We start from the raw sequence: 24,632 nt of genomic DNA on the forward strand, positions 1-24,632 counted from the left end.
ATTTTAAGAAGTAGGGGCATTACGGTGTTTGAAAATGATTCGAAATGCATCGAAACACATGCCTCAATTGATTTTAAGAAGTAGGGGTATTTACTAAGTGATATTTAAATATTTTAAAAATAATAGAAAGTATTTTCCCTGAAAATATAATAGGGTACTCTTTTATTGTGAAATATTGCAGATTTTGTAGTCATTTATTTAAATATAATATGAATCATTTTACACAATTTTGCTGTTCCAACCTTGTCTTTATACATTGTCCTTAACCTTGTCTTTTACTTAATGTTTTTTTAATGTTTATTTCTCCAATTTTTACGATCAAGATAACACCGCGTTTATATGACGCAGTGCCCTATGTACCATTGGGGTGCGGATAAGGGTTTTATTATTATTATTATTTTATTTATTGTTTCGGCATTAACTTTGTGGTAAGACATGTTACAATGATTAAAGAAAACACTTGTTTTTTACCACTTGAGTTTAATTATAGACTACATGTTTCAGAAGTTAAACTTCCATCATTCAGGTCTGTATAATAACTTCAAGTTTAACTTCTGAAACATGTAGTCTATAATAAAACTCAAGTGGTAAAAAACGAAGTGTTTTCTTTAATCATTATTATTATTATTATTTCTAGTTACTTAGTTTTCCTAATACTTCGATTTATGCAAGTATTTAGATTTAAGTATCTTCTTCTTTTAAACGTATAACTCATATAGTACATACTTATTTGAAAACTTTTTACATTTTCATCTTTTAGAATTTTGTAAAAACTATCTAACTAACCGTCACGCCGCTTCCCCGCAGGGATAGACAGAGAAAATCGAACGCCACACCACTCTGTCTTTGCAAACATTCTTCGCCTCTTCTACATTCATGCATCTCCTCATACATACCCGACGATTATTACGACTCCTGACCCGGCCGCTTTCAAGTATTTGACATACCTGATTGTGCCAGGTTTTCCTCGTTCTTCCCCTGCTTCTTTTTCCAACTACATTCGCCTCATAAATTTGTTTACCCGTTCTTTCCTCACTCATACATACATATTGTATTGTACTCATACATATTGTAGTTTATATTAGCACTTTAAATCTACTTATATTTCTGATATCTCTTGTATTCTTTCCAGTGTCCTTTATTATAAGCTAAAATAAAATGTATACCCACACACAGGACATGACTTTGTGGGATATTTTTTTGTGTATTAATATAATATAATTTTTTTGTACTTGATAAAAAAAAATCATTAAAAAAAATGTGACCAAATCTCAAACGACCACTTTCAACTCAGTTCTTCTACCCTCTTACATCAATTATCTAACGACCCTTCATTAGTTAAGTTCGTTTAGAACCTAACGGCATTTTTTGGATCGGCTATAAAAAAGTTATTAAATAGCAATATTTGTCAAAAATTGTTTTTAAAAAAGTGGAGATTGCTGGCTTTAATTATATGCACCTTAATTATAAGGGATGTGAAATACTAAACTACTTGAAATTATACAGGGTGTGCCATTAAAAAAGGTACAAAGGGCCAATAGGTATTAAATATTATAATATTAATGATTATCGGAAATTTTTATTTATAATCGTTGTTTTTTTATTTATTTTACCCTATAACCTATTCATTCTGGTCTAAATGGTTTTGGCATGTACGATTCTTATTTCTTTAAGGTGACATGTGGAGCGAATGCGAATTATAATAAAATATTTATAGTGATTTTAAAACAAAGTTACATTTAAATTCTTAAATGGAAAATCACGAAGTGCTTCAAATATAAATTATATAACACAATTTAACTTCAAGTCCATCTTTATTGTGATTCATTTGTCTTCTTTCTCTCTTTAAAAATTTTACTTTCGCATAAATGTCAGACCGTAGCAATTTCATTTTAATGACCCGATGATGGAACGATTATTCCGAAACCGGTAGTCACGAATCAGTGTTTATCCAAGTGGTATTACACAAAGTGAACGATGAATGATAAGGAGATTGTTATTTTTACTCGCTGCTCGCTGGTAGTGTGTGAAGGAGACGTGTTTTTACCAGTGCTTACTTTTTGTTATTTTATTATAATTTTTTTAAGACTTTTTGTTTGTCTATTAGTGTATTCATTGGTGTATTTTTATATAAGATATTGTATATATGTATTATTTTAAAGGCATTAGCCGTTCCATAAATAAATAAACAATAGTTCCTGCAGAAATGCTAATTTGCGTAAATAAATTAAATTTTATTATTTCAAATCCCGGGTGACGTCGGAAACGGTTGCCATGTAAAAAAAATGTCGCATAATTTTCAAATCTTAGTCCAGAAAAGGGATGTAACCCTCATTTGAATTATTTGAACTTTTTCTGACGTTTTTTTTAAGTGTCGAATTTCATTATTTTTTATTCGACTCTTGTCCTACTGTTTATTATATATAATGGCCAGCGCTCTAACAATGGCACGTGAAGCGTTTATGTTAATGTCACAGCCGATATTCTAAACTGCGGGTCATTAGTTCGAGACCTGGCGCGGTCTATCCGGCTCGATTTGTTAGGCAAATGACCTACACCCAGCATTATTTTCGTAACTATGGAATATCCTCGAATATATGGATTTTTTTAATATCCAATTAAATTAAATAAAAAAAATCATTCATTGATTCGACAGTCACTTTGCGGTAAAATCTATCCATTTTTAATTAATGTTTTACTTAGTAAATACAAATTTAACCACAATAACGTAGAAATCCTAAAACTAATTAATACGAAAAGCCATAAACTGCAACATTTTGAAACAATAAAAAATTCATAAAAATATAAATAACAATAAACCCATAATTAAAAATTTGACAATGACTAAAGCCTCCCCCCTACTGTCTATGTTCCCACTGATAAGAAATAAAAAGAAATAGAAATAAAAAGAAAAAAAAAGAAAAATTAAATTAATGAATAAAAATATGAAACGTCTTCAACCTTCAACGTCCCAAGGACCCAACTCTAAAATTTAGAATTAGCTTCACATACGGTGTTTGAAAATTATGCGGAATGCATCGAAACACGTGTCACAGTAGATTTTAAGAAATAGTGGTATTTACTAAGCAAAACATTAATTTTAAAAAAATAATAATAAAAAAAAATGTCGTAAGTATCTCAATTTGATATGAATCTCTACCGTCCTCTTTATACGAAGAAAAAATAAGACCTATAAATCTGAATTATCTCCTATAATTATAGGAGTTGTTTTTCATATTATTTTTTGACATCTCAACATAGATGAACATTTGTGAACAAGCATTTGGACACACTTAAAATGGTGGAAATAAATAATCTGGTTAAATTATTAATTGTGTCGGGTTGTGGTCCCGTGGTTAGTGTCGCGGAAGTCAAGAGTTTCTCGGTTCGAACCCACTCTACCAAAATTTGATACCTATTTCTAATAATGAGCCGTTCAGGCTCACATAAATAGTATGAAATTGAAATATTTGTGTAAATAATAAAAACACAAATATTTCTTTTTAATAAAAAAATACTAATCTAAAATAATACAAAAAGGGATATTTTCTGGTGTTTCTCATGCATGTAATTGTAATCCAGGATTCGGAACTCACATACAAATGAAAGAGTTTCTGCTCAATAAAAAAAGCTTCTTCGTCTAAAAGATGTCACGAGTGAAAATTCTAGTGGTGTTTCAAAATTGGATCATATATTATACATAGAACTTCCAAAAATTTGAGTAGTGTGGTTGTCAATAATGGGTAGAATTGGCGAATGTTACACGTGTGTAAAGTGATCACTTAAACCAGCCTATGACGATCGTCAGCCCCGTAAATATCCAGACTTCCATATTCTTCTTCATCTTTGATGAGATGTCAAAAAATAATAAGTAAATACATCATACTTCCAAGTTTAAAATCCTTTGGGATTCTTTCAGGGCAATAATAAGCTAGTAAGATATCAAATAGTCAATAATCTCGTTTTTGTAAAAATATGCACTTGGTCACTTTCCCCTGCATGACTACGATATCAAAAATAAATACAAAGATAATCTAAAATGGAAACAATGTATGTTCAAAGTATGTCAAATTTGACATTTCTCGCTATCGATATAACGTGATCAGCTCGCGGTGAACCCGTTTGTGACCTGTTTTTATTTAGCCTGGCTATTTGTGAAGGCTTTCTGCGGAAGTGGGGCCGGATGTTTGCCTCCTCTGCCGCGTCGGGCCGAGAGCAGTTCCTTTGAAATATGTACCGATATGACAATCGTTCCTCGCAAGAGACGTGTCACTGTTTACCCCTGCTCGGTAAAGGTAAACTTGACTTGCGACGTTTAAACTAGATATGGATGATCTAATTTAACCCTATCCTACGTCTAGCCTTCATTTGAGGTCTTAAAAATATATTTGTTAACGAATTGACAATCGTATAGACAAATTGTAAAAAGTACTTATTTACTTCGTAGTAAAGTAGAAAAAAACAGCAATTTTTCAATGAAGGGTGAAAAATACTTGAATGTAAAGAAAAGTTCATCTTCGAGATACAAAAATGACTTTACGATACCAAATACTCCAATAACCTTCGTACGGGTATAAAAAAATGTAGACATTATATTACAAAATAAATTAAATGCCTTATATACATGTTAATAAAAAAAACACAACAAATAATGAAACGATCAACAAATAATTTCCTCTCTTTAAAATGTAAAAATACAATTTAAAACATTAACACGTGTCACAATATATTGTATTTTAAGAAATAGTGGTATTTAACAAGTAAAACTATGTGAAATATTTCGAATCAAAAATGAATTTCGTTACCGCGCCAAACTCAGGCGTTAAGCCTGTTTTGCAAAATGGCGTCGTAACCGCATTGCATGTACGTAAAAAAAGCCATATCTCTATAAGAATGAATTGTTAAGGGTGCTTATCTTTTAATTTACAACCGTTTTAGTAACAGTACTTATGTTTTACAATACATAAGTGTTGTGTTTTGTCGATAACGGTCATAGAGTAATAACTCCAATTGATAAGACGATAATGGTTAATTCCTGTAAGACAAAGAGTATTTTAAATTTAAGTTTTACTTAACAACGTATTGAGTGTATCCAAATACTTGTTCACAAATCGCTCACTCCTTTCAACGTCATATATAAAAAAAAACTTGATTTTTCAGGAGATCGTTTTTAAAGTTTAAAAATATAATACAATGTATTAAAAATAAATATCAAGCCACTTATTGAACTTTTTACTGTGCATAAGATCTTTTTAGGTAAAACCTGAATGTTTTTTCTCAATTAGAAAAATATTAAGTATATTTAAAAAATAATTAAACAATTCCTTTTCTTCAAAATGCGAAACAACACTTTTTGCCCTGTAGCGGGTAAATATTAAGTTAAAAATATGCCGCTTTTGCTGGGATATAGTACATTTTCTGGGCATTCCAAAAACATGCACAACTGAATATTTACGATTTTTTTTATATATGACGTTGTTGAAAGGAGTGAGCGAAATCTGGATAATCTCCAATTAAAAATAAAATAACTCCTAAAATAGGCCTTTGTCAGGATGTTGGATTATTGACTAATAAACTAATATGAATAATCACGAGACTATCGATAACATTCATATTGAAATCTGTAGGGAACTAAGGGAGATATTAATGTTTAAACTTTAGAAATTTGAATAAAACGTAAACGTGCGTTCGCATACGTCATCAAATTTCCGTCATCGAACGTTTTGTGACGTCATATGGTTTATTGTCTATGGTTTTTAGAGCTGTAATAGTAGTAGTATAGTTTTTTTAATCTTATGTTGTATTTCTAATCCGTTGGAACATAGATATAGGGGGGAGGCTTTATTCATTATCTTATGTTAATTATAGGTTTGTTATTATTTTTATTTTTATGAATTTCTTTTGTTTCAAAATGTTGCAGTTTATGACTTTTCATATGAATAATTTTTAGGATTTCTACGTTTTTGCGGTTAAATTTTTCTAAAAAATTGTGGTTAAAAATGAAACACTTGTCACAGTAGATTTTCTTCGCCTTCTATTGTGACACGTGTTTCGATGGATATCGGTGTTTGAAAATGATGCGGAATGCATCGAAACACGCGTCACAACAGATTTTTAGAAATAGTGATATGTTTCAAGCAAAACTTTAATTTAAAATAAACATGGTTCTTTAATTTTGTTACATGGCGTTTAATTTTTTTAAGTATTATAGCCGTGTTTGGAATTAGGCTCCACTAATATCTTATTTAATTTTGTGTCCGCATTTCGAAGAACGTGTTAAAATTACATTGAATAATTTTTCTTTCGAAAACATTGTACAATATCCGTTTATTATTATATATTTGCATATGCCAAGAATGACACGAGATAAACCGGCGAGTCGATGCAACCGTTAGGGCGCTTGTCCACTACCCGGAATTTTACCGTCCGGCAGTCCGGTTTTGAAAAATGAAAGCGACTACGACAGTTTGGCGTGATCGAATTTACGCGCACCGTGATCACGCATTGATCAAGCGCACCGATCCGAAGAAAGACGGCCAAAAGCATAAGACAATCCAAGCCAATCATCCGTTTTTTCATGCTAACCGAACTGCCGGAGTGCACAAGAGCTCTTAGCGTCGAAAAATGTTTTAATACCACCTCAGATAGGGGGAAATGTACGAATGTATCGCTTTTACATACGTAAACGGTTGACAAATAAACACACATTAATGTCCCCGCCATTCGCTTGTAATAATTTGAATTTTGAGTCGCTTCGTGAAACGTCGCCTCGGATTTTCCTTCCCAGTCCTCCGTCGATTCTCTCCGCGGGCGGTCGCGGTCATGTTGGAAATTGAAATCCCGTCGGCTGATGTAACAGCGAACTGCGTTACCGACACGGCTTACTATTTTTCATTTATTTAAAAAGATATCTTTCGAATAATTAGGTACCTATTTTTTAAATTTAATAAATTAGGTACCTACTTAATTGTAAAATATTCAGCGAATTCGTTCCATTTTTGAACACGCGGCGATCGCCCGCCGTTTTGAATTTTCGCCGCCAGTGCCGAAAGTAACGCGCGGGAGGCTTCACGTTTTCGCTTTTTCTCATTTTAAAATGTCTAAATTACACTCGAATTTTGAGCAGAAATGTGCCGGCGTCGACGGTGTGCGGCGAGCATTGTCCATTGTAGTCGCCCGTCGGTGAGGTAAGTGTTTTTCTTGTTGTTTATTTTTCTGTTTGTCGTGTTAAATTTTTCCTATTCAAACGGGTATTTGTGTTTGAACAAATGGGACTCTGAAAGTTGTTTCCGCCTTTGATTTACATTTTCTCACCATACATAACACGTCTCGTGCCGAATAATCCGTTATAATAATAACTTTATTCCATTTTGTGCAGGTATTACGTGAACTTTACTAGAAATTAATTATCTTCATAGAAAATTCCGCCTACAAGAAGCCTCTTCCAATTTTCTCCGTATAAATCCGTTACTTATCAATCAGTCAGTATTCTAGCTGTCTACCTTCTCTGCCTACCACTGCATAAGTTGATCATCTCACTTTTTATATTTCTCACCTTTATACGCTTCCAATAGTGCATAGGGCATTGCATCCGATGCAATTTAACGTAATCGTTACTTATATGAACGCATAATTAAAGTAGAAATTGGTAAATATGTGAAATATTGTAAAGCAAACAAAGGAGAAAAGGTATGTAAGAAAAGGAGAACAACCCACCACATGTGTTTTTTTTTAAATTTGTTTAATATTGTTAAAAAAAATATTACATTTTAATTTAACTAGATATCTCTGCTTACATGTAATTAAATATCTTATTCTCAACATTTTGAGTGTGTCCAAACACTTGCTTTCTCAATCCACCATAGATGGCCGTTGTGAACTCAAATACACTGTGTCACGAGATTGATTAATATATCGTGGAGTTCCTAAAATCTGAGTCGTGTGATTGTCAATCATGGATAGAATGGTGAATGTTGCACGTGTGTAAAGTGATCACTTAACCGGCCTATGACAGGTCATAAGCTCTGTAAATACCCAGACTTCTGCATTATTCTTCATCTTTAATGATGTGTCAAAATTTCTTATTCTAGTTATGCTGTGTTTCTCCAAAATATAAGACTAAAGATATAATGCAATATTTTTCCTTGGTTGAATTTTTTTCAATTTTTTTCTTTTTCTATCCCGAATCCGCACCCGATGGTGCATAGGGCACTGCATCGTATAGAAGCATTGTTATCTTGATCGTTAAATACACGAAGGAAAATTGATAAGCCTTGCGCTTCAGGTACCAGTCCAGGGTGAAATTAAATAAATATTACACCGAAAAATCGCTAATGTCTGTTCACAGTTATTACACCTTTAGTTTTTTTTTTCTTTTTATTTAAAAAAAACTAGAGGTAAAATAACAGTGAACATTTTTTTTAATGTTTTTTTTGGCAGTATAAATAATTTAAAAAAATAATTTAAAAAATAAAAACTAGAGGTAAAATAACTGTGAACAGACTGTACTTTATATTTTCACCCTCTTGGGACTCGAACCCGGGACCTCCAGCATGGTAGCCTAGCGCCCTAACCATTACGATATAGAGGCGGACAATTTTTTTTTCAGTATTTTAATATCGTCTATTTTATGATACGTTTTTTATTGTTGCGTTTTTCGTGTTCTTTTTATCATTTGACTCGTATTGTAGATTTGAAATAAAAATTGTCACATAATATTTTTTGTATGTCACTTTGGACTTCGGTTCAAAGGTTTAAACGTCGAACACGCGGTGTCGACATCGGCAACCCAGAAGCGAAACCAGCTGAATACACGCATTCGGGGTAGTTAGTCCTGCACCTCAGGGAAGGGTCCTCTTAAGGGAAAAATATTCCTTTTATGTATTAATTTTATATCAAACACAGATTTTTTGAGTCTACTAAGTTGTATTTTATTAACGAAAACACATAAAAAATATATTGTGACAATTGTTTCACCTTGTTAGGGCATTATCAAACGAATGCCCTAGCAAGGCGAAACAATTGTCACAATATAATTTTTTATGTGTTTTTGTTAATAAAATACAACTTAGAAGACTCAAAAAATCTGTGTTTGATTTAAAATTAATACATAAATTAAAATGGAGTTCTATAAATTGAACGCCAAATCAATAAATTAAATAAGGATATTGCTCTTTGGATAGGAAATGAATAAGCAATAATAGGTTTTTTTAAACCCTTATCCGCACGCAATGGTGCATAGGGCACTGCGTCATATAAACGCAGTTTTATCTTGATTGTTTTTACACATGAAGGAAAGGTGATCAGCCCTTCGGTTCAGGTACCAGTCCAGGGTGATATTGAATAAATATTACAGTGAAAAAATCACTTATATTTATTTTACCCCCCTCGGGAATCAAACCCGGGACCTCCAGAACGGTAGCCGAACGTGCTGACCATTACACTACGGAAGCGGTCATGTAATATAAGCTTAGTAAATAAAATAAAAAGTAGGTTACTAAAAATATTTTAAAATAAATTATATTGGCTACATTTCATTCCCGAGGGTTATTGAATAATAGGTACTATGGAATAATAATGGATGGTTTGGACATGTGGAACGAATGGGTGAGGAAAGAACGGTGAAACAGATTTATGAGGCGAATGTTAGTGGAAAAAGGAGCATAGGAAGACCGAGAAGGGAAGGAATGCAAAGCTGAGACAAGCATTATCGACAAAATTAAGAAAGGTGTGTTGTGATGGTTTAGACATGTAGAACAAATGAATGAGGAAAGAACGGTATAACAAATTTATGAGGACGTAATTGGAAAAAGAAGAAGAGGAAGGCCGAGAAAAACATGGCACGATCAGGTATGCCAAATCTTGAAAGTGGTCAGGTTAGGAGTCGTAACAATCGGCGGGTATGTATGAGGAGATGCACGAACGTGAAAGAGGCGGAGAATGTTTGCAAATACAGAGTGGTGTGGCGTTCTATTCCCTCTGCCTACCCCTGCGGGAGAAGCGGCGTGATGGTTAGTTATGTATCTAAATAACTAAGCGTAGTGCCGCTTCCCCGTTAGATCTTGTGTCGCACCAGTTGACTCAATGGTTTGTGATATTTTTCGAAAATGTAATATTCTTAGCTTTTCAATACTTTTGCCTATTTTCCCCGTACGAGCGTTTGTGCACTACGCGGAATTTTACCGTCCGGCAGTCCGGTTTCGAAAAATAAAAGCGACTAGGACAGTTTAGCGTGATCGAATTTACGCGGTTACAACGTGCTCACGCGCCGATCAAGAGCACCGATCCGAAGAAAGATGGACCAAAGCACAAGCCAATCATTGTTTTATCACCCTAACTGAAGTGCCGGACGGTAAAATTCCGTGTAGTGCACAAACGCCCTACGAGTGTAAGAAAAATCGTTTTAAATATCAAATTTACACGCGTGGAGATGGCTTTGTAAGGCACAGTGCGCGATTCAATACCGGCCCAGTCGCTCGTAGCAGCTCAGAGGTAGACGATCCTAAGTAAATAGAAGCCGAATATTTTCGTGTCGCCTGGGCATTGTTTCTCAAACATTGCCGCCGACCACACGCAAGCGACGCGTTATAAAATGGCTTTTATTGTTTAATAATATCAAAGACTTGCCCCATTATTCCCCTGCCGTGTTTATTTTATTTTATATATTTCTACAACCAAGACGCTCAGCTTGTAACGAGTGTTTTTGCCTAGAATTTTCACTCATGAATTACATGAAATTATAGTAACTTTAAACATAAAGAGTAAATACACTCACAAGTAGGCATAGGCTATGAAACTTATAAAGTTGAAGCCTGAGTAGGGACATGATAAACAGTGTTGCATAAGCCGTAGCTAGATTTCAGAGTCACTTGGACGTTAGGTAATTCAAAAAAAAAAAAACGCCCAGCTTGTTTGAAATTGTTTTAACCCTAGAAAACTGAACTATATTTGTGGATACAATGCCATCGATCGCACAATATTGACATAATATTTAGTAGCTGTGCGGAATAGTGATTGATTATTAAAGGTCCAAACTTAAGTGCCATTTAACCGGTTCCTATTTTTAATAAATGCTTTTGATTAAGTTTCACGTTTTTAATTGCGTAGTTCGCCAGACGAATGTTTAGTTATTAAGGGTTAAGGGCATGTCCTCAATCGGAATTTAAAAAAATGTATATTGCTTAAATCGATAGATAAATTCTAATAAAGCAGAGACTCTTTCCATTTGTTTGTGAGGAAAGTGTGCAAATTGGTTACTTAAACAAGCCCATGACGCTCGTTAGTCTTGTAAATAGATTTATATTATCCACTGACACTTCGTGATGGAATTGCATTTTTAATTTATTATTAGATTAAAACCAATATTTTTAGCTTTTCCACTTTTTTATTTGACCAGCGACCGGGTTTCGTCGTTACCGACATCATCAGACAGTCTTGTAAATGCCCATTCTTCTTCATCTAAGTTGAGATGTAAAAAAAATGGAGAGAGGTTCCTCATTTAGTGTGGGTACGTCCAATTTTCGAAAAACAAAGATTTGAACTGGAAACAATGTGCAAAAGAAGGTACGTATTCAGTTAACCAAAATTGATAGCACATAAAGATCTATCAGATTTAGTGGTATATTATTTAGAAAATATGGCAAGACGAAAAAGACAAATAAATGAGCTATGTGACAAATCTTGATTGATAGCGAATTGTGAAAAAATATTTGGACACACTCAAAAAGTACTGCTCGTGTTTAGGAAGGGAGTTCGCGACACTTTTGGTAAAAAAAATCTATCTCTTTTTAAACAAAATTTTACATGATAAATACCACTATTTTTTTTAAATCGTCGTTTAAAACCATGACACGTGTTTCGATGCATTCGGCATCATTATTTAACACCGTATTTATTGGTGTTCGATAATGCTGAAAAAAATCAGGTGCGTAAGGAGCACTCTGTGCATTGTATGCAACTTAAGATACTCGATAATAGATTTATATTATCCACTGACACTTCGTGATGGAATTGCATTTTTAATATATTATTAGATTGAAACCAATATTTTTAGCTTTTCCACTTTATTTTTATTTGACCAGCGACCGGGTTTCGTCGTGACCGACATCACCAGTCTGATGACTTATCGATTTGTTTGCAACTTAATTTTACAATGATGTGGAAAAAAAAGTCATCAATCTACCATATTTTTATTCAAATAACAGTTTTTTTCTGGTCTGACCGTTATCACAACTTCCCCTTCCTCTCGATTCTCTTCCTCTAATCTCTGTTTCTTAATTTAGAGATTATTTTAATGAAAAAAAAAACACAGAACGTTGTGGTTAGATATTCACATTGTGAGAATAATAATTCCGGCCTGTAACAATACCGGAATCAACTTAATACTTTGAATCGACCACGAAAGCGGATATGTCATACCGAATAATACTGCGTACGTTATTATCATCCCGTGTGCACACACGAGAAAAGCTCAGAGCAACAGAGATACAAGTCGGGTACTTCAAAACTCGTGATATGAGAGGCTTAATTCCTTATTTTTTCTACTTTTTTTGTTTTAATCGTAAGACGCAATATGCTGATAGTATTCCCAGTACATAGAATAGAATATGGTTAGAAATAGTGAGATTGAGATGATCTTTAGAAAAAGACTAAAAACGCATTTGTTTGCTAAATCATTTCCACCATAATATTTTCCCCAATTCATTCACAGTGAAGCGCCCTTGAGGTATTTTTTTACGAAAATGGCGCTATATAAGTTATCCAAATTTATTATTATTATTATTATTATATCTACAAAAAGACATCAGTTAGAAACAAACATATCGTAAAGAAATAATAGTAATTTTAAAATACCAAAATTCAACACAAAATAGAACCAACAAAATTACATATACTTACTTAGGATTTAAAAAATTCAACAGTCTAGAAATTTAAAAATTTAAAAGACACGTCCCTCTGCAAGCACAAGAGCTCAGCCTCGTTTTGGAGAGGCTCAGCGCTACTAAAATCATCAGATTGTATTCAGTAAAAATGTACAGAAATTGTATTAAAAACATAAGTAAATAACTTAATATTTTTTTTTAATACGATGGATGGTAAGAAACGCATTTTTGTATTTATTTAAAAACATATTACGTACATAAGTCACATATATAACATTCCCGATGAGTGATTTCCATAGTCATATTAAAAATAAAACATGGAACATAAGAAGCCGTGTTTAATGGAATGACAACTAAATAATCACTAACACAAATATCTTTCAACAAAGTATATTTTCAAGATCCCGATTTTTTTCATTCATTACCGGAACTAAAACAAAACTAATACAGGACAAAATGTAAAATATAAAAAAAACTAGTAAATACGCATATTAAAAAATATATATAGACATATCGCTCACTCCTTTCAAGAACGTCATAAATCAAAATACTTGATTTTTCAGGAGAACGTTTTTAAAGTTTAAAAATACAATACAATGTATAAAAACTAAATATCAAGCCACTTACTGAACTTTTTACTGTGCAACAGATCTTTTTAGGTAAAACCTGAAGGTTTTTTCTCCATTTGAAAAATATTTAGTATATTTAAAAAAATAATCAAACAATACATTTTCTTCAAAATGCAAAAATAACACTTTCTGCCCTGTAGCGGGTAAATATTAAGTTAAAAATATGCCGCTTTTGCTGGGATACAGTACATTTTCTGGGCATTCCGAAAACATGCACAACTGAAAATTTACGATTTTTTATTTATGACGTTCTTGAAAGGAGTGAGCGATATGGTAAGGAGCATGTTTAAATGAAAAACTATTAGAAATTGATTTATTTATCATTTCATTTATTAAAACCCTAGATATCGCTCACTCCTTTCATGAACGTCATAAATCAAAAATCGCCAATTTTCAGTTGTGCATGTTTTCGGAATGCCCAGAAAATGTACTATATCCCAGCAAAAGAGGCATATTTTTAACTTAATATTTACCCGCTACATGGCAGAAAGTGTTGTTTTTGCATTTTGAAAAAAAGGTATTGTTTAATTATTTTTTAAATATAAATATATAATATAATAAATATTTTTCAAATGGAGAAAAAACCTTCAGGTTTTACCTAAAAAGATCTGTTGCACAGTAAAAAGTCTAATAAGTGGCTTGATGTTTATTTTTAAAACATTGTATTATATTATTATATTAACTTTAAAAACGTTCTCCTGAAAAATCAAGTTTTTTTTTATTTATGACGTTCTTGAAAGGGGTGAGCGATATTTAAAGGAGTCGCAATTCGGCATTGTTTCTCCGTTTAACTGTATTGGGAGTACGGCAGCATTTTCGGCATTTTCATTTTCATGAAGTTCAGCTTCATGAAATGCAGAAAATGCAACGGGTAATGCACGCGCAAAATTTGCAACATCAGATACGTTTATCATAATGCAAGTAGGTACCCAATTATGATAGTACATTCGTAATTTTTATCGGGTGAAGGATAACCGAGAGAGCTATTATCGAGATTGCCGCATTGTGTTCTGCGTGCGAGCGTGTCCGCAAGCGAGCTAATGCTAGGCCTACCGGATAATATGTGTACACTGTGCGACGTGCAGAAATGGGGACAAACGGATGACATAAATATGTCCTTACTTTTATTCGTTAAAGTGCTGAGAATCGATATATCGACTCTGGTATACTATGGCAAAAGGACAGCCGTCGATATATCGACGATTACGCCGGTCTTTTTGGGTGGTCGAGGTTGTGTCGTAGCGTATCTTATTCTCAACATTTCGAGTGTATCCAAATACTTCTTCATACGAATAAAAATGGTCTCCGCTAAATAACAGCTTTCTCAAACCAACAAAGATGGCTGTTGTGAACTCATATGTACTGTGTCATGAGATTGATCATATATCTAATATCAAAAATTTAAGTAGTGTGATTGTCAATCATGGTAAGAATAGTAAATGTTACACGTATGTAAAGTGTAAAGTGATCACTTAACTAACCTACGAAACGAATTAAGCCCTGTAAATACCCGGATTTCCATTTTTTTCTTCGTCTTTGTTGAGAACAACAAAAAAGTATATATATATATATATATATATATATATATATATATATATATATATATATATATATATATATATATATATATATATATATATATATATATATATATATATATATATATATATATATATGTATATTTATATATACATTATCAATTCAATTAATGAAAATGTATGTTAGGTATACATAATTATTCAAATCGTCAAAAATCTCAACTGTTCAAAATATGTAATCTTTACTTTGCTTTGGATACTAAGAATACGTTGTTTACACGTTATTTTTTTCTGGCAAATTGTCCTTATTGAGAAGTCGTTAATATTCCATATGTAATTTGACATTTTAAGTATGTACTATATTCATGCAGATGATTCAACTGCGCAAACAGAGACGCAAATGTATAAAAACCTTAGTCTTGGTGACGCTGTTATGCAAGCGCTCCGACATTGTAATACTGCCAGTGAAATCGTGTGCGTGTTTTTACTATATATTTTTTGTTCAATAAATGATTCTAGAAACAACGAAATAGTCTCAACAAAAAATCAAGATTTTTTTTTATAAGATGGGAATGTAGAGATCAGTGCATTTACGGGGCAAAGGCAAATCGCCGCAAGTTAAAAACAGTAGTTTTGAGATAATCGAGTTTACACTTAACTTAAAATGATGCATTTTGAAAACTTGAATTTTCAGGAGAACGTTTTTAATGTTTAAAAATATAATAAAAGTATTAAAAATAAATATCAAGCCACTTATTGAACTTTTCACTGTGCAACAGATCTCTTTAAGTAAAACCTGGAGGTTTTTTTCTCCATTTGAAAAATGTTTAGTTTATTTCAAAAAAGAATTAAACAATACCTTTTCTTCAAAATGCAAAAACAGCACTTTCTGCCCTGTAGCGGGTAAATATTAAGTTAAAAATATGCCTCTTTTGCTGGGATATAGTACATTTTCGGGGCATTCTGAAGACATGCACAACTGAAAATTTACGATTTTTGATTTATGACGTTCTTGAAAGGAGTGAGCGATGTATCAAATTACTACAATTTTGCGGATATTAGGATAATGAATATCTCGGTAAAGGAAAGAGAAAGATCAAAAATGTGATTGTATATGATAGAGGCTAGTTATAAGAATGCTTTGAGCCGTGTTACGCCAAACAGCCGCATCTTGAGTTACGACTACTTGCCTTTACACATCAGACTTGCACCTCGTTCAGTTCTGTCGTCGCGTCGCGGCCGCCTGTAAACTGAGTGCACTTTAGCACCGTTTCCTTTTGTTTAGCGTGCGGTTAGTTGCATTATTGTACATAATGGTGCATTATGCACTTTGCTGGAAGGCCAAACTGCTATTGTGGCACTAGCGAGTCGAGAGAAGAAGTGCATTTTTAAACGACTCTGTGCATTTCGACGCTGCTCTGTGCATAACCTCGTACCTATGATTTTTTTCAGTTTACTGAAAAAATTACTGATTTGACTTTTTTTTCACGTTTTTAAATGCGATTCGTTTTTTTAAAGTTTACTATATTTTTAGAGCCATTCTTGATTTTATTATGCTCACTTGAAGGCCAAATTCGCATAATTAAAACTCAGTTGGCTTCCGGCAACGCATAGAGCCGGCCGTCGGGTCATACTCAATTTTTTTTTTAGAATACATATTGGATTTATTTTTTTTAGAATATGTATTGAAAAAAAAAATTATATTTTCTTACAACTCATTACCTTTCAATAACTCTTTTCTTTTCAAAACCATATATTTATTTCGAAGAAAAACTTATTTTGTTCAATACAAAAACGGTGTTTAAAAAAAAACACTTACATATGTCAAATGTTACCTGGGTTCGAAGAAAATTATGTTGCTATTTAACGAATAGCCCTTGAGTATTTACAACATTTTATGTGTCCAAATAAAATTGTTGAAATTACACGTATTAGATATGTGTGCTTTCTATTTTCTTTCTTTTTCGTTTTACCATACTGAGCCACAAAAACGGGTGGCCGGATATAGGTATTATTTTTTTTTAAATGTATTTTGACATAATTTTATATGATAATGTCTTTTGGTATTAGATATTAACACGGATACATTATACAAAATTAAGCATATACTTAAGTACTCACTAAAAACTTCATATTTTTTACTCTTTTACTGTTATATTAATATATGAATAGCTTTTTTTCCAAATACTTTTTTTACTATCTTAAATTTTCAGTTTTTTTCAATTCAAAGCTTTCTCGATTACAGTGTGAAACTTCAACCGGGATTTATTTTTTGTTGTTGTAACCCTGCCGGTTTATGAATATATTTACATAATCGTATTGAGGTAAATGGTAGGTTTTGCTTTTTTTGTAGAATATAATTATTCCTAATTTAAAATGCATTTATTATCTATGGATCGAAATTCAATACCTCTACTTTTTATCGGATCAACACCATTTTTTACAACCACTATTCATATTTCAGATGTGCTCGAAACTTTCTCTTAAAAAACGTCCCTATTTCACCATCTTTACACACCTTCGTTCTTTTGTACCACTTTTTTATTACTAGTTGTAAATAGCGTTATAACAATTCGATTTTGTTGAAAAAAAACAAAATTTCGATTTGATGACGTTAAAAATAGCGTGATATCAATTCGATTTTGTTAAAAAAATAGCATAATTTCCATGATGACGTTAGAAAAAGCGATACAATTATTTGATTTTGTTAAAAATAGCGCTATTTCGATTTGATGACGTTTAAAATAGCGTAATATCAATTTGATTTTGTTGAAAATAGCGTAATATCGATTTGATGACGTTAAAAATAGCGGAATATGAATAATTAATTAATTTTATCATATAAGATTGTTTCAAAGAGTTAACTCAATTTATAAAATGGTCCAACGTATTTTCATCATATTTTTGCCTTAAATATCATCTCCAAATAATCGCTAATACTAATAACATGTCATTCATTGATTCGGCAGTCACTTTATGGTAAAATCTATCCATTTTAAATTAAATTTTTCCGTAGTAAATACTACTATGTCTTAAAATCAGGAAAAGTAATAAACTGCAACATTTTGAAACAATAGAAATTCTTAAAAATATAAATTATAAACCCATATGACAAATACTAATGTCTCCCCCCTATTGTCTATGTTCCTACTGATAAGAAATAAAAATATGTTTAAAGTTAATACTAGTATTATGTGGTATTTAATTAGTAAAACATGAATTTAAAAAAAAAAACTAATTTGATCTTCCTATAATATTTCAAGCGTTTACTTTGTGGCTTTTCATTTTTACTTTTGTATACGATATATATAACTATTACGATCAATCATTTAACATCCTGTATAGTAATTTTTAAATTTCGAGTTTAATAAATAAATAAATAATCATAATATCTTCAATCGATCAACATATTTCATCTCCACAATAGCTTTAATACCACGGCTGTACGGATAATATCGATTTGTAATCGATTAAATGTTTGATTAGAAAAAATATTATTTACATTCATACTATGCACACGAATATAGATTTAATCGTAATCAAATTATACATTTATCTATTTTATAACTAACTAACTAACCATCACGCCGCTTCCCCGCAGGGGTAGGCAGAGAGAATAGAACCCCACACCACCCTGTCTTTGCAAACATTCTTCGCCTCTTCCACGTTCATGCATCTCCTCATACATACCCGCCGATTGTTACGACTCCTAACCTGACCACTTTCAAGTATTTGACATACCTGATCGTGCCATGTTTTTCTCGGTCTTCCTCTGCTGGACTATTTTATGATATACTTAATTCTTCTTATTCTTGGTGTAGGCCTTGTGGCCTGTTTTTAAGAAGGATTAGTTTCCTGCGATGTCGATTCCCAGATGTCAATCCATCTCTTTGGTGGTTGGCCGTGCAGTGCAATGTGGGGGAGTCTGGATGGTTCCATTCTCCTCACACGCGCATACCATTGTCTCCTTCGTTGCCTTCCCCACCTAACGACATCTTCCATCTCGCATATTTCCCTTATCCTGGCGTTTATTATTATATCTCAAAGACTCTTGTTAGAGTCTTTATTTCTGACACTCTAACCACGTTTTTTGTGCCAACGGTGAGAGGATATTATTGTTATGTTATACATAATTAAAAATTACAATAATGTGCCCTCATTAAAACTAGTTTTACTAATCACCTGTCGACGAAAACGACTGTAGTTTTCGAATCTTAGTGTGTGTAATGAAATAAAACTCAATAAGTCGTATATATTATACAAGTGTGTATTTTTTTTTTAATATTCAACATGTCGTTGCACCAAGTTAATGCCGAATTAATAAATACTTTTATATTAGTTTGTATATTAAATATCATATAAGCTAACTGAAGAATAACACATAATCTCTTGTCCGCACCAAATGGTGCATAGGGCTCTGTATCATAAAAGCGCAGTGTTACCTCGATTGTTAACACATTAATGAAAGGTGATCGCCCTCCGTTTCAGGTACCTGTCCAGGGTAATATTGAATAAATATTAAAGTGAAAAACGCTTATATTTAATTGACTCCCCCCTCCTGGGAATTGAACTCGGGATCTCCAGTACAGTAGCCGATCGTACTGACCATATTACACTACGGAGGCGGAAATGTAAAAATAAAATAATAATAATTAAAGTTTTTTTTTAGCGGAAGAGAAATTTTCAATGGATTTTTTTTTAATTTTTAGGTACGTAGAAATTAATTATAAATAGTTTTTATCTAATTATTTTGTATTTTGTTATTGTGGGTCACGCTTCAACGTCTTCAATTAAGATTTAGTTTTTTTATTTATTTTTTTAATCTGTAGTGGTCCGTAGCGTCAATATAATTATTGGAATCCACGGTTCACTCCCCGTCTCCACATAAAATAATTCCTGTCGGTAGTATTTGCACAGTACCTATCCAAAAAATAGCTGTTTTTTTAAGTTTTTTGTAGGATTACCCTAATAATTGTAAAAAAATGTTTATTAATATATTTTATGTACGTATATTTGAAAAATATACATAAAGTAGCAAATCATTTTTACTATGCGAATTTAGTTTTTAAAAAATGGCAGTAGTCGAGGTCCTAAGAAATCTTGTCATGATCAAGGATTTCAAATACATACAGTTAATTTAGTCAGTTATATGACCCTTCGCCTCCACATTGTAATAGTCAGCACGCTGAGCTATACCATGCTGGAGGTCCCGGGCTCGATTCCCACGGGGGGGGTAATAAATAAATATAACAAATAAATATAAGTGATTTTTCACTCTTATATTTATTCAATATTACCTGAAGCGGAGGGCTGATCACCTTTCCTTCGTGTGATAACGATCAAGATAACACTGCGTTTATATTATGCAATGCCCTATGCACCATCGGGTGCGGATAAGTGTATAAAATATATGAAAAAATTTCTCTACGAATTTATACCACTTTTGCACAATATGAAAAATGAATGATAATGAGAGTGTTCTGTAAAAGTTACTGACTTACTAAAGTAAACTGTCAGTTTACATTTAGACCTGAAGATGGAAGCTTAGCTTTCGAAACTATTCGTCATAAAATAAACTCATGTGGTAGAAAAACAAGTGTTTTCTTTTATAATATCATCATGACTTACCACAAAAAAAATGCCGAAACAATAAATAAAATATACTCATATCTTGTAAATCGCTCACTCCTTTCTACAACGTCATATATAAAAAATCATCGATTTTCAGTTGTGCATGTTTTCGGAATGCCCGAAAAATGTACCATATCCCGGAAAAAGCGGTATATTTTTAACTTAATATTCGCCCGCTACAGGGCTGAAAGTGTTGTTTTTGCATTTTGAAGAAAATGTATTGTTTAATTATTTTTTTAAATAGACTAAATATTTTTCAAATGGAGAAAAAACATTCAGGTTTTACCTAAAAAGATCTGTTGCACAGTAAAAAGTTCAGTAAGTGGCTTGATATTTATTTTTAATACATTTTATTATATTTTTAAACTTTAAAAACGATCTCCTGAAAAATCAAGTTTTTTTTTATATATGACGTTGTTGTATAAGAAAATACTTCGGTTTATTTCAATATCACACACCAAAATTGATTCGGCATTAATTTTGTGGATTTTTTTGTGGTTTTATCGACATATTTAAATCGTCACACGTAAGATCAACGTTACGCAGTTCGATTGTGACAGATGTTGTTTAATATATATATACTTTTTTCTATTATTTTTAACAGACACTAACCTTAGACACGTTATTTGTCACTCGAATTTCAAAATACAACCTTTGTTTGCGAAGTTGAAAGAAAAACAAACACCGTTTGTACTGCCGTTGCTGACTCTGTGGCTAATTGACTGTTGCGAACGGTGACAATTAGGCACAAGGCTATCCAAGACACTTGGCTACTATTTTACCTATTTTACTATATACCATTAAGTTAACGCCATCGTTCGTCTTGCTTATAACCCAATAATGTTATTTTTTGACATCTCAACATAGATTGTACCCAAGCGTGGGCCTTTGACGGTCGTCAGCCCCGTAAATGCCCAGACTTCCATATTCTTCTTCATCTTTGATGAGATGTCAAAAAATAGTACGAAAAATAGCTCCTATAATTGGAGATAATCCAGATTTGTAAACAAGTATCAAGGTTTGTAAATAAATTGACTGGTCAAATTATAAGCTAAAATAATAAGCATGAAAATTATATTATCTGTCGTTTCTCATATATGTGATATAATCCAGGATTCGGACCTCACATACTAATAAAAGAGTTTCGCTCAATAAAAAGCTTCTTTTTATCTCATTAATAGATGTCTCTAGCGCAGTTCTAGTGATTCAAGAACAATGTTTCGAAATAATATATATAAAACCCTTATCCGCACCCAATAGTGCATAGGGCACTGCATCATATAAACGCAGTGTTATCTTGATCGTTTACACATGGGTACTTCAGGTACCAGTCCAGGATAACATTGAATAAATATTACAGTGAAAAAATCACTTGTATTTATTTTACCCCCCTTGGGAATCGAACCCGGGACCTCCATAACGGCAGCCGAGCGTGCTGACCATTACACTACGGAGGCGGATTGTATATTTAAATATATATTTATATATATATATATATATATATATATATATATATATATATATATATATATATATATATATATATATATATATATATATATATATATATATATATATATATATATATATATATATATATATATATAGATTAATTAATATTCAATTTATAAAAATAAAATAAATAAACTTATCATATGTGTCCTTCCAGTTATTTTTTCTACTCGTGATATAGTGCATCAAAGGGTTGAGTTGTACCTATACGAATTGGTACAGTAAGCTAGTATTATGACGGCGTTCATTTATGATAAATAACTCGTGTTTCAATGTACGAATGAACGCTTCACAGATCTGTAGACCTTCGTTCTAACCTCAAAAGATGTCACTTGTAGTTATTAGCTAATAGACGTTACTTTCGTATCGGGTATGCAGATAATGACGGAAGGTTCTCGGATTAGGTCAGATGTATATAACTGAATAAGTCACTATACGGAATTTTACTGTCCGGCAGTCTGGTTAGCATGATAAAACGGACTATCGGCTTGTGCTTTTGGCCGTCTTTCTTCGGATCGGTGCGTGATCACGGTTGCGCGAAAATTCGATCACGCTAAACTGTCGTAGTAGCTTTTATTTAAAAAAAATCTGGACTGCCAGACGGTAAAATTCCGTCTAGTGCACAGACGCTCTAAGCCTGTAGTTTGAAACTGATCACCTAAAAAAATTACGACTCACAGCTCTTAAGAGTGGACTTGACGTTAAATTTAGTAGTTTTTTATTATTATTCCCATTGTGATTCATTTGTCTTCTTTCTCTCTTTCAAAATTTAATTTTTGTACTAATGTCAGACCGTACGGCAAACTTCGTATGCCGCCTCCTTGGCGCCATTCGAGTGCTAAGTGTTAAAAAAATGTGAGTTTCGAGAACTTTTACAGTCTAACGTGAATTAGTGCATTTTTTCAGTTTTTGACAAAATGCCACATACGATATTTTATCGCAGGGGTTCGCAAAACGTATTTGTTCGTTAGTTTTACACGGTATTATTTCATGTAAAAATGACCAGCTTTACGAAAATTATTACTCCATACCGCAGTGAATATTCCAGGGGTAACCAACTGTTGGATTCGTACATATTTATTACATTTTTCAAAACATCGTGAGGTTCATTGGTAGTTCGAGACATAGATACTGTTTATATTTCGTACCGAGTATTGTATGCAAATGGAACGTGGACTATCGACCTGAACGGGGTCAGATGGAGGCGTTGGGGATGTGGTGCTACAGGTGCATGTTGGGGATTCATCGGTTGAAGTATGTAGGGAACGATGACGTTTTTTTCCACTCAGGAGAGATATTATATTTTTGACATCTCAACAAAGATGAAGAAGAATTTGTAAGTTTGAGTATTTACAGGGCTTACAATCTTTCATAGGCTGGTTAAATGTCCTGTATAATATAATATTTTAAGCCTTGAAAATACCCATACCTCCATATTCTTCTTCATGTTTGTTGAAATGTCAAAAATGTAAAATAACCCCTTAGTGGAGAGACCCAGAATTGTGAACAAGTATTTGGACACAGTAAAAACACAGTCGATATTATTATTACCATATTATATATTATGTCGATAGCGTTATCGATAAAATTAAAAAAAGGTGTGTTGAGATGGTTTGGACACGTGAAACGTTTGTGTGAAGAAAGAACGGTAAAACAAATTTATGAGGCGAATGTAGTTGGAAAAAGAAGCAGAGGAAGACCCAGGAAAACTTGGCACAATCAGGTATGTCAAATACTTGAAAGCGGCCGGGTCAGGAGTCGTAATAATCGTCGAGTATGTATGAGGAGATGCATGAATTTGAAAGAGGCGAAGAATGCTTGCAAAGACGGTGGTTAGGCGTTCGACTCTCTCTGCCTACCCCTGCGGGGAAGCGACGTGATGGTTAGTTAGTTAGCTAGTTAAAAAATGTTGTGAATATAATATATACAGGGTGGCACAAAAGTTGCGACCCGATGGTTTTTGGCTGTAATTTTTTTAATGGATGAAAAATGTTAGTTCTGTATTTGAACTGTATTTATTTGATGTCTTGATTTTTTTTCCACTAAGTCGAGAAAATGATATCGGCCAAGTGGCCGCCGCCAGGAGTGATGGCCATACGTGTCCGATTTATGGCTTATTTCATCACACTTTCCAGATCTTACGACATTCGACATTCACATAGTTGAGCTGCCCTGTCGCATAATGTACATAAGTATATAGAAATTAATTGGAAACAATAATATTTCCATGAGCCTTACGTTTATATAATGACGTGTGTATTGCACAAATGTCCAATTTTCAATAGGAGAGTTTATACCGGGGAAATACACACACCAACCATTGTGTTTCCGACCCGAGTCGCTCTGCGACCGCGGATAGTTGGACCAGTGTAAAAATATGTTACATGAATATTTGCTGATTTGCTAAACGATGTATGATAGATGTTCGAATAGTGAAATAA

At 32.8% G+C, this 24,632-nt stretch overlaps 1 protein-coding gene across 2 annotated transcripts in view; it reads left to right on the plus strand.

The window, feature by feature from the left end:
- Positions 1-24,632, plus strand: part of LOC148311109 (uncharacterized) — a 97,163-nt gene that overhangs the window by 21,802 nt on the left and 50,729 nt on the right. The window contains exon 1 of one of the 2 annotated variants that reach the window (XM_088257227.1): positions 6,775-7,187. The exons of the other annotated variant lie outside the window; for it this stretch is intronic. The gene's annotated coding sequence lies outside the window, so the exon portion shown is untranslated. Of the gene's footprint in view, positions 1-6,774; positions 7,188-24,632 lie in introns of those variants that run through there. 2 annotated transcript variants of the gene reach the window in all.

This window comes from Brachycentrus maculatus, unplaced genomic scaffold, assembly GCF_059751285.1.
Source record: "Brachycentrus maculatus isolate JH-2025_06_01 unplaced genomic scaffold, ASM5975128v1 h1tg000075l, whole genome shotgun sequence".
NCBI lineage: Eukaryota > Metazoa > Arthropoda > Insecta > Trichoptera > Brachycentridae > Brachycentrus > Brachycentrus maculatus.